Source organism: Cupressus sempervirens, chromosome 2 (genome assembly GCF_028749045.1).
Source record: "Cupressus sempervirens isolate cs-2001-9-10 chromosome 2, ASM2874904v1, whole genome shotgun sequence".
NCBI lineage: Eukaryota > Viridiplantae > Streptophyta > Pinopsida > Cupressales > Cupressaceae > Cupressus > Cupressus sempervirens.
The window spans coordinates 247,615,789-247,624,948 of NC_143119.1; positions in this window are offsets into that span (position 1 = coordinate 247,615,789).

Genomic DNA, 9,160 nt, shown 5'->3' on the forward strand with positions numbered 1-9,160 from the left:
AGATGTAACATCCCGCTAGGGAAAACAAAAGAAATTAACCTAAAGTTTTACTAAGTTTGTCAAACATTTTTTTTGAAAGGTAATAACTTAACAACAATAGATAATACAATGGAAGCAATAACAAAAAGAGATAAAATAGTGGAAGCATTAACTCGCATACATAACAACCATCATAAACAGATTACATCTCTTAGGGTTTCATTCCATTGAATCACATTTAAGTTTTATAAATATTAAATCTAACACATAACCAAAATCCACATCATACATTTAAGTTTAATTAATACTAAATCCTAAATATAATAGATCCACATCAAGAATAACTACAAGTACAAATCCATTTAAACAATATACAATTACTATCCATCATATCAAGTACATGTGGCACATTTTATGGGTCGATTTTCCTTCTACCATGATAATTGTCAAATGCAAAAATGTTTTTGGGTTTTGAAATTTGAAAGAAGTTGAAGTCTATGAGAGAACAGTGAGCAGGTGCAGGATTTTCAAACTAGAGGACATTATGGTAGGGGAGAGAAGTACAAAGGAGCCAATGGGGGAGGCAAAAAATTGGAGGAAAAGATCAAAGGTTTGGCATAAGCTGGAGAAGGGTGGTATTATGAGATTCATAGAAAAAATCCATGGATTTGATAAGGAAATCTCTAAGATTATGGTGAACTCATGGAAGGATGAGCATGTAAAAATCGATGGGGTCACTCATCAGGTTAATGTGGAACTGATTGCCTAGGTCACCAAGATCCCCTTGGAGGGGATAAACTTTTTCAAAGACAAGAAAATGCCAGCTAACGCAGTCAAAGACTTTGTGAAGGATGAGGATGAAAGGAAGAATCTCATGAAGGTTGAGACATACTACGAAATGGAGTCAATTAAAAAGCTTTGGAGTTATGTCTTAAGGGTTATTATCAAATATATATCTTTAGATACTAGATTCGATAGGGTCAAAACACATCACTTCATTCTGTTAAATCATTTTAAGCATGGCATAAAGATTTCCTTTCCTTTTTATCTTTTCACTTCAATGAGCAAGGGCATTAAGGGTTTTAAAAAGAAACCTATTGCAAACCCAACCCTTCATGAGGGTTTGCTCCTTCTAGTCTATGCGTACCTAAAGACTCAGACTAAGGGAAAATCCCTCGGTGAAACTGGGGATGTATTTGAGGAAATTGGTAGCTCATATTCTGAGGAAGTTCAAAGCATAAATCTAGAAGATGAGGATAATACCTCCTCTAAAGGAAAGAAGTCAAAGGAAGGGGAGAAAATTTCTCCCTCTGCCAACATTGTTCCTAGCAAAAAGATCCCTCAAGGCTTAACCCCCAATTCCCCAGAGTTCGAGGAACAGGAGGAGGAGTAGTATAATGATGAAGAAGAGGAAATGGAGTTAGAGGAAGAGAAGAAGGGGGAGGATAGTGAGAAGGTTGAGGAGGATATGACAATTATGCCGGGGAACCCCAAGAAAAGGAAGGCTGAGGTGGCTTCACTACTGAAAGAAACAATAGACCAGACTCCTATGATTTTGGGCCCTATCCCTTCTATTTCTTCACCTTAGGGGAAGATAGAAATTTTGGTGGAAGATAGTGAGGAGATAGTTTTGAAAGACAGGAGAAGTTGTGGAGAAATTTCAACACTAATACGATGAAGATGGGGATTGTCAAGGAGATGATGAACCCCTAGGTGATGGAAGATAAAGATGAAAAAATCCATTTTGATGAACTTATTGACCTAGCTTTGGTTGCAATTTCTGATAATGTGAGAGAATATGGGCTCAATCTACTCAATAATACTAAAAACAACATGATAGATAACTTTCGCTCTATCAAGTGGCTATTTCATGAGGTAAAAGAGCTCAAGGGGAAAAGGAGCCAAGAGGACAGTCATATGAGAAGCAATGACTAGGGATACCATGCTGACCAGGAGGATCGAATCTCAAAGGTTGAAAAAAGAGTTCAAAAGATGGAGATTTCTAATCAAAATCTACCTAATCAGGTGATTGAAAGTTTGAACACCCTGAATGAGAATATCAGTAGTCTAGGCAAATCACTAAAGAATGCTAGATTTGGTGGGGAAAAGGAAGATAAGGCTAGTATGGACTTTGGGCAACCCGAGGAAGAAATGAAAGAGACCAAGGGATTGATGGATGACATGGACTAAGTGGGCATGGACAACCGGAGGGCCAATGAAGCTCCAGAGACTCTACGGGTTCTAGATAGGGAGAAATAATAGTTTGAGTTTTCATTTTTTGTTTCATCCTTATCTCGGGTTGTTGGCTTTTGTTTCTTGGCCGCGGGCCTATCTTTTGGTTTTGGCTTTTTATAAGCTGATGCATAGTAGCTAGACTTTAATTATTATTTCTATGTTAGGTATTATGTAAAAACTTTTGGGTTTCAAGATCCCTGTAAAACCTATTTTACTTAATCAAAAACAATATACAATTATAGGATGCCACTTGGCAATAACAAAAATGTACAATCATCCACTATACAAGTCACGGGGTATGTAAGGTTGAAAGAATATATATCATAAAATAGATTACATCATCTCATAAGATCTATGAAATCAAATATAATATAGCATAATATAACCACTATAAAAAACACAAGATCAGAACGAAAGCTAACATTTGCACAAGCACATCCATCAATGACATCCAATGGTCAGATCTCAATGGTATAAGAAAATGCACTACCACCTAACCTCATGGAACCTAAATGGCCCACACCCACCGCACTGATGAGATAAACTCAAGTCCCAAACAAGATAAAAAAACACAAGTTATAAACACATCTAGGTCAAGGAAAGACCTAAAATAAAACTATCTCAAAGGGTACCAAGACACAAGTATCATCTAAACCTAGAGGCAAAAAAACACATAGGAAATCTACTATGTAAGTGGGCAAGTGTCATCCCATGAGCCAACTCTAAGGTTACCCTGGTAGCTTCACTGGACTTTGGTCCCCTAATGACTCTATGCAACACTAGTATCCTTTCACAATGACAAGGCATACTAACGAAACAAGGTCACAACCAAGCACCCTCTCTACTCCCATCCTATCTTGTACTAGAACTCGAGGCATGGGTGAGGAAAAATAATGACTCCTATTAATTTATTTTAAACCCATTTAATGAAATGTTATCATTTATTAAAACAACCTACAATGGGTTACCTAGGCAACCTCTTTAGGACTCTAGCCTACATTGAAAGCCGCTTCCCAACATGACATATATATAACCTACCTTAAGCTTAGTAAAAGGAAAAGGTTTTATATGACCATAAACCACACATTAATTCTTAAAGAAGCAACTAGAAATCACTAAAATATCACTGATCAAAATCATAGATTTCATCAATACAATCATCCTAACAGGACTGATCCAAAATCATGTACACATAAACCAATTCATGACATCATATAACATCACCAAAACAAATCACATAATCACCTTAGTCCTATATAAGCAACTACAAAACAATCCAAAGATAATTGATCAAAGACTCAAAGGTTATAACAGAAAAGTCATATCATTCACTTGAGTTCTACACAAGAGAAAGTGGGAAAGCAATAACAACCAACATATCAAACTCATCAAAGAAGACACATGACACATTACCATGATGGTTGGGTATAAAAGATTGAAACTGAAATAAGTCATAACATCATCACGAAACAAAACCCCCAAGCCTTTATTAAACATCCTAATTTGGTCAAAGCTAAGTCAACCCCAAAACCCATAACAATAAACCACATGTCACATAAAGTACATACAAAAGTAACTTTCATAATTCATTACATCTTGAAAATACAATAGTTCAATTTTCACTATGGTTACAAGTTTTCATTTTCATTTCCAACTATTACAGATTCATTAAAGTTCTCGAGTCCACACGAGTCTCAACACTCCACAAACCATAAAAAGTTGTTTAAACATTATTTCTCAATTCATTATCAAAACATAAGATTCAATAACAACCAGGGTTTCAATTTTCGTCTTCTCAAAGTATGTTAACTGCTAATATTTTTCAAATCACAAGAATAATAGATTTAGAAATCTTATTTAAAAGTCAATTTAAATATGACATTGAACTGTTAACCAAAATCTGAGTTTACCAAATTTTTCATTTCACAAAACAATAATCATTTAATTAAATCATCATTATATTTAAAATAAATAATTCAAAAATAATCCTATTGGTTTAAAACAGAAAACCATCCCCAAACTCCTCATTTAAAACTAACATATAATCTAACTTCATAATAAAAAAATTTATTAATTAATATTATTAAACCTTAAGTCTAATAATAATTTAATTAATTAATAACAATTAAAGCATTTGTTAATTAAATTAATTAATATAACAATTTAAAATATATACTAAAACATTTATTAATAAAATTTTAATCAATTTTAAAAGTACTTTAAAAACTATATATTAAAAAAAACTATTTAAAAAAATAATATAAAAAAAATAGGTTTAGGGTCCATCGACCTTTATATAAACTATCACAACAGAGTATTGTTGCATTAGCAATACCTGTTACTATCACAGCAGTACTGCTACTGCCACAATACATCACCATCGGTGGTGGAAGACGGAAGGGAGAAGGGGGGGTGGGGGGTTGGTGGCCCCCGCCCTCCGAAAAATAAATATATTTAAAAAAAAAACTATCATGTGCAAACAAAACTATAAAACGCTCCCCAATTCATTTTTTCAAAATTATTTAATAATGTAATTAAACAGTAAATAGAAATTACTGTGTAACTATATTATTTTTTTTTTTTTTGATAAATTTTCCAATATAAACCTAGTATAACAACCTATATCAAACAGTTAAAATCTATAGAAAAAAATTGGTTTTCTTTTCAAAATCCACATCCCAATTTTAACAATTCCATTACGAATCATCTAAATTAAAATAAATGAAGGTTTCCAATCTCAAATTAATAAACAAGGTTTTCTAATTTCCAATTCGTATATAGATATTTTGAAAATGATGAACAACCAAATTCACACACAAAGGTTTCAAATCATCAAATTTGTTTACAGAGGTTTATGAATGAAGAACAATCAAATTCATACACAAAGGTTTCAATCTTCATTTGTTTACAGATGATTTAGAAATAAAAAATAATAGAATGACAACAAGGGTTTCAGATTCTCAATTCATATACAAAGGTTTTTCAAATGAAGAATGATAAAATCAAATACAAGGGTTTCAACCCATTTGAATTTTGAAAACAAATTCAAAAACACGAGGAAGATAGAGAAATCAAGAATGAGCAACTATTGCACAAACCCACAAGATCCTACCTAGATCTGATGCTAAAACAACGAATGCTCATAACATGCAAGAATTTCCTTTTTCTTCGAAAACCCTCTTTTTGGAAACTGACTCCTCCAAAATTTGTGTGGAGAAATGAGCTCTAATTTCCTAATAAAGAGCTTTTCCCAAAATCAGGGCTTCGATTGTGCAATCACACAAAAACGCTTTTTCCTTTATTATTTTATTATTTTAATTTCATGCACAAGTTTTATGCGATTTAATTTATATAAACTTTATTAAATTAATCCTTACTCTCTCTTATTAAATCACGAAATGCTTTTAAATTTTATTAATTTAATTAATAACATTATTTAGATTTTATTATTAAATAAAACTCCTAAATAATTATCATTAAATTAAATAAATATAAATACACAAAAATTAGAACTTTAATAAAATATTTTAAATTTAATTCTTTTATTTAATTATTTCTCAATTAATTAAATATAATTAAATATTTAATTTTCTTTATAATTTTTTCTTAAAATTAAACCATTAAATTATCTTTTAATATGATTTAATTACAACTGAAAATCATACCAAACCCACAAAACTAAATCCAAGAAATCAACTAAAGACAGAGAATAAAATGAAACTCCAGGGTCAGAATTGTGAATTCACGTCACTTGACAAATTTGGACAGGTAAACAACCTAGATACTTGTTCTACTTTCTAGGAAAATTGTCTTAGGTTAAGATTTGGACTCAAGAATTATTTCCCCACTTATACCATTGAGATACTGCAATAGGGTACCCTCATCTTGGCAAATCAGGGGAGTTGATACATGGTACCTTTAATCTATATAAAATCCATGCATGTACATTCTCATATATTCTAAACTAAACAAGAAATGGCAAGAAGTGGTACATTATGGAGATCCCAACTAGCACGTGACTACAACTCCCTCCCTCAACCACATTATAAATGTCATACATAAAGTAAAACATACACATACACCATACACATGCAAGTATGGGGTAAGTATCCATAAAAATGCATATAAATAATTCATCTAACTAACACCATGCAATAATTGAAACCGATTTATGAGCATACACATATCATCATAGAAATAATCCTAAACACATGAAATAACTAACTCACCACATATATCAAATGAATATGAAATACATTTAATCTAATCTAATAACCAAGTACTGATTATCATAAAACATAATCATAAAACTGGCCTAAAAGAATCCAAAAATACAATCAAAAAAGTCAACTAGGGGTAGGCATTACATTTTTCCTCCCAACCTAGAAATCAACATAGAAAAGAAAGTTTTAGGGGTTGGGGTTTGACGAGGGCTTGCCTTGGTCAAGCCCTAGATTAAGGAATTAACTGTCAATGAGAAATGTAAATGTAAGTGACTATAAAGAACAAGATAAATGTTAGGATTCACCTTGCCTATGTGTATGTAATGTAGACGTTGAATTAGGAATGTAGGATATCTCCATACTTTGCAATGGATATGTCATAACTCCGTCATGGTGCCATGGATATGGATATGCATCAACGAAGAGGATAACTACTTCAATGCATATCTCTTCCCTTGATGGAAAACAATACACTAGATCTTGAAGAGGAAATGCTCATAAAGGATTCTAGAATGCTAGATATAATTCTCCTTACTTGAATGCTTGAAAAAATGCTTGAATCCTTGAACTTCTTGAATAAAAAAGATTTAAATCTTCACTAGAGAGAGAGGTTGAAAATGAGATGCTTGATGTTCATCAGATATGAATTTCTTGAGATGAGATAAGATATGAAAATGAAGTTGCCAAGTTTCCTTATATATAAGTTTTGGGGCAGGAAAACCATACGTGCCAACAGGTTAACAATCAAAATATAATTAAACCCCCAAGGACATTTAAGCCTTGAGGTCCAAAATTAGTGAGAACTCAGTCAACTTGGGTTGACCTAGTCTAAGACTATGTCAACATGGGAGGAATAGGTCAACCTAGTCCACATTAGGTCAACCTAGTCTAGACTAGATCTACCTAGTCCAGGAGGAGAAGTTCTGGGTGCCATAGAAAGCTAGGGCATATGCCATAGAGATAAGGTGGAAAGAGAGAAGAGAGAAGAGGAAAATAGAGCAACCATGAGCATATCCATTGTCTAAAGAGGGAATCATGAGGTGGAGGGAGCTAGAAGGTCTTAAAAGGCAAGTGTGTCCATTTTAAGATGATACACTAGAGTGTAAGTAGATTTTTCCATTGCAATGCAGAAACTTGTTCTATAGAACTATAAAGCATAGGTTAATTTTGTATGATAATCCCTAGTATGCTTGTCAACTATTCTCTAAAGGATTTTCTTGATAACCTTATTAGAGGCTTCATCTTGACCATTATTTTAAGGAAAGTAAGGAGTACAAAAGCATTGATGAATACAATATTTCTCATAAAATTACTTCTTCTTTTTTGAATGGGGGGTGAGTGCAAGAAGTTGGGTGTCACTAATGGGAAAAAGGTGGAAGTGTTTTTCCTTTTTTTTCAAAATTTTGTGTTAATTGATGTCAAAATTTGAGGTACTTAGAGATTAAATTTTAGAAAACTTCAGTAATACAAATTGTAGTGTTCAAAGTCCACTTTTTGATTATGTAATTTATTTTTATACCCATACGATATATTTTTCTTTTGTTATGGGTATTTAAAAATCACCTTTTTAAAATGCTTATTTAGGACCATGCCACACTCGTGTACAAGCACCATAATTTGACATGCAAATAAATGGATTTTTGTAAATCCTTTTAAACAAAGTTACCTAACACACCATATATTGTTTAGGATATTCTTTCTTATGTTTTTTTCAATCATTTTTTAAATTAATTTTTCATTGGCTATCAAGTTAATTTTTAAAACCCCTTGTGTACGAACACCATAATTTAATCAAAATTTCACTTTTTCCAAAAAAAATTAACATCAAAAGAATTTTATATAGATTGATGAAATATAAATTAATTTAAATAAACCATAAATTAAAATAATTATTAATTTTTTTAGTGAACCTCACTATTTTACACTTATGTGCCACTTTTGATTAAAAAATAATTCAAACATAGTAAATAAATTTATAGCACTATTAAACTTACATTTCTAAAATCCTAAAAATGAAACTCTAATGGGTTTTCATTTCATTGAAAATTTTGATTAGGAAGACCCTCTAAAAATTATGGCAAGGCCTAACTTCGTAAGTTTGATGCCTTAGCCAAATCTTGAGAGGTCAAGGCATAGGCTTGGTCCCACCAAGCCTATCCTGAACCAAAGATCAAGGTGAGAAAAAAAAATTTGGCCCCATGTTGTAAGAAGTTAGTGTTTGAAACTAAAAAAATGGGTGCCCATTTAAAAAAATAAAATTGATGTTTAAAAATGCATTTAGAATACCAAAACAAAATTATTATTTTTGGAAACAAGCACCTATTTTTTGAAAATCAATAACTAATTTTTATTTTTAAAAGTGGGTGCCCATTTTTAAAAAATGTAATTTAATATTTTTTTCAAAATGGGTGCTCGTTTTTCAAAATATGGGTTCTCGGTTTTAAAATAAGGGCACCTATTTTTTGAAATTTGGATCAAGTGTTCAACTTAATATGGGCAACCATTTTTCAAAAATGGGCTCCTCTAACTTCTAAAGGAGCAAAATCTCAATCTATGGAATTTCACAGTTTTGACACCCAAATCCTTGCTTCTACCATGGGGTTCGATTATCATATATGATTTTTATGGGGATATTGAATCAGGTGATTATGTTTTGAAGGATAAAATCACAAATAACCTTAGTAGTAGTAGAATGAAAAAGAATAGCTTCAATCCACTTAGTA